Source organism: Chrysochloris asiatica, unplaced genomic scaffold (genome assembly GCF_000296735.1).
Source record: "Chrysochloris asiatica unplaced genomic scaffold, ChrAsi1.0 scaffold00057, whole genome shotgun sequence".
In the NCBI taxonomy this organism is placed as follows: domain Eukaryota; kingdom Metazoa; phylum Chordata; class Mammalia; order Afrosoricida; family Chrysochloridae; genus Chrysochloris; species Chrysochloris asiatica.
This window is the reverse complement of record NW_006408575.1, coordinates 17,235,392-17,238,581: the sequence shown is the minus strand read 5'-3', so window position 1 is coordinate 17,238,581 and position 3,190 is coordinate 17,235,392. Positions and strand designations below refer to the sequence as shown.

General features: G+C 39.3%; 1 pseudogene; it reads left to right on the top strand.

The window, feature by feature from the left end:
• The first annotated feature begins 2,956 nt into the window (after positions 1–2,956).
• Positions 2,957–3,190, top strand: part of LOC102823840 — a 646-nt pseudogene continuing 412 nt past the window's right edge.

Here is a 3,190-nt window from a genome sequence, read left to right as displayed (position 1 = left end):
TATGCCTTGATCTCTGTATCATAGAGCCCTATTTTTCCAACATTGAGCATACATCACTGCTTACTTCTGTCCCACTTAGCCTATGCAAACCTACCTAAGTGTTCCCCTATCTACCTTGTTCTACCACTCCCTCCCTCTTCTTGGGTATTGCCCTTGCTTTCCTTGTACATTGCGCTCCCCAATTCCAGAGCTATGATGTGAATATCCCCTACCCTGTGCTCTACTGTTCCCTCCCTCTCACCCCTTGTAACCAACAAAGTTTTTTTGTTTTTTTTTTTAGTATGGGTATCTTTTCCTAAGCTTTTACAATAATTGTCTTATGCAATATTTGTCCTTTTGTGACTGACTAATTTCACTCAACATAATGCCGTCAAGGTTCAACCATGTTATGCAGTGGCTTGCAGCTTCCTTGTTATATTTCAAGGTAGCATAATATTCCATTGTGTTATGTACCAAAGTTTGTTTATTCATTCTTCCACTGATAGGTACTTACGCTGTCTCCACCTTTTTGATATTATAAACAGTGCTGTGATAAACATTAGTGTACATATATCTACTCGTGTTCTGGCTCATATTTCTTGTGTGTAGGGCATTGATTTGTGGGAAATTTGTAGGCAATTTCTCTGTAGAGAAGTTTTAAAAGAAAAAAAAATTGTTAAACACCTGAATCCTCCCTCTCTCAAAGGCAATTTTAGCAGTCTTTTTATGATGCAGATATACAAAGTGCTCAATTTTTTTTTATTAAAGGTTTTTATTGTGGATTGAGTTTTACAATCAACAAATCATGCAGCTTGTTTCATTACAATGATTGTAATGAAATCCTCCATGTATCATCAGTTAACAGTATTTCCCTCTATTCGCTTTTGCTATTTTTTTTTTTAAACACTCAGGAATATATAATAATTTACACCACCAAAAGGCACATTCTGCAAGTCTGCCTCCTGGCTGCCAGCTCTCAGTCCTTCTCTTCCCATGAATCTAGAGTCCTCTCCTTGTCCCCATCTCTGGTGTCACTGCCTCTCTGGATAAGATATCACATTCTGCTTGTGTTCTTCTCCCTTGATGATCCTAGGGTCTTCTGTTTCTGGACTATAAGATTAACGCTACCCTATTTTTATTACAAAGCTTCTATCTTTACAATTGTGACAGTCGCAATTACTCATGATAACAATTACTTACTATTGAACCAGACCCTTCTAGACAAAAATGAAAACTATGCAGTGGGGACTCTTTTTCCCCCACACACTATTAAACTATATTCTCTCTTGAAACCTTGTAAGCCAGTCACTTCATGCCTTTGTTGCCCTCTTATTTTAGGTAGCCAGTGTCTGAGTTGCCCATACCTATCGACCCTGTATACTGAGGGGAGAGCATTGATGTGAAGACTCCTTCTGTCTCTGTTGGTATTTAGAGTTACTACCTCCATAAGTATAGGTCAAGTTCATCAAATTGTAGCAATTGATCCTCATTTCCTTTATCAAATATTATTTATTTATTTTTATCTTCCTCAAGTTCTGATTATCAAGCCATCCAGATTAGATAAAATGGGTACTATCTGCAATTTTGGGTGTTCTTGTGTGACCCCTCTCACTTCATATCAGTTGGATGCTTCACTCTCAGCTATAGCCCTCTGTGGCTAGTACTCACATTTTACACAATTAGAATGCAATTGCACATAAGGAGAATACATTTGAACATACGATTTTACAACCCACTTTTTTCACTTAGTGTTATGTCATGCCATGTTTCCTATGTTATTAGATGTTTTCCACAACATGGTTTTTAATGGTTATCTATTATGTTCCGCAGGAGAAAGATGAGGCTTTCTGCTCCGGTAAATATTTTCAGCCTCGGAAACCCTGTACAGGGTCGCTATGAGTAGGAATCGATTCCACGGCATATAACCACCACCATTATTCTATTGGAGTACCGGTGTGGCACTGTAGGATAAAGCACTCAACTGCAAGGTTGTTTTGAACCACAAGGTCAATGATTCAAACTCATCAGCAGTTCTTTGGAAACCCTATACAGGGTCGCTATAAGTTAGAACCATCTTTGTAGCACCTAATAACAACAACAATTTTTCTATCAGAAGAATAAAATATACAATGATTTATTCAACAGAACACCACTAGAAATTTAGGTGACTGCTAATTCTTATTATAAAACAAAACAAAACAAAAGTAGGCTATGCCTTATTTATGCCAAAGGTGACCCTGTGGACAATGAGGTTTTCATTAATGGTATTGGGTCAATGGGATAACCATATAGTGATTGTATTAGTTATCTACTGCTGTGTAACAATTTCATATAAACTTGTGGTTTATCAACACACATTATCTCCCAGGACTGAACTTCAAACCACAAGGTTAGCAGTTCAAACCCACCAGTTGCTCCTCAGAAACCCTATATAGGGTCACTATGAATCGGAACTGATTCAACGGTACTTAACAGCAACAACAGTTTCTACGGATCAGGTTTGGACATGACGTTACTAGATCCTTTCCTTCAGGACTTCACAAAGCTACAAGCAAGGTGATGGTGCTGGAAAAGAATATTAAAATACCATAGACCAGAAAAAGAACAAATAAATCTGTGTTTGAAGAAGTAGAGACAGAATGCTATTTAGAAGCCAGGGTGGTGAGATTTTGTGTCTCATACTTTGGGTATATTATTAGAAGGAACCAGTCCCTGGGCAAAGACATCAGACTAAGTAAAGTGGAGGGACAGAGAAAAAGAGGAAGAACTTCAACGAGATGGATTGACACAGTTGCATCAGCAATGGGCTCAAGTGTAGCCACAATTGTGAGGTTGGTACAAGACTGGGCAGTGCTTAATTCTATTGTGCATAGTGTTGCTATGAGTTGGTCCCAACTCATGACACCTAACAGCAACAACAATCAAGATGATAACTGATTTTTCTGCCACCATCTTGGTTCCGCGTTCCCTGCACAAAATGCCCGGTGAAGTCATAGAAACCGTCCCTGCTACAGAGCAGGAGTTGTCACAGCCCCAGGCTGAGATGGGATCTGGAACAGAATCTGACAGTGATGAATCAGTACCAGAGCTCGAGGAACAGGATTCCATACAGGCAACCACACAGCAAGCCCAGCTGGCTGCAGCAGCTGAAATTGATGAAGAACCAGTCAGTAAAGCAAAACAGAGTCGAAGTGAAAAGAAGGCACGGAAG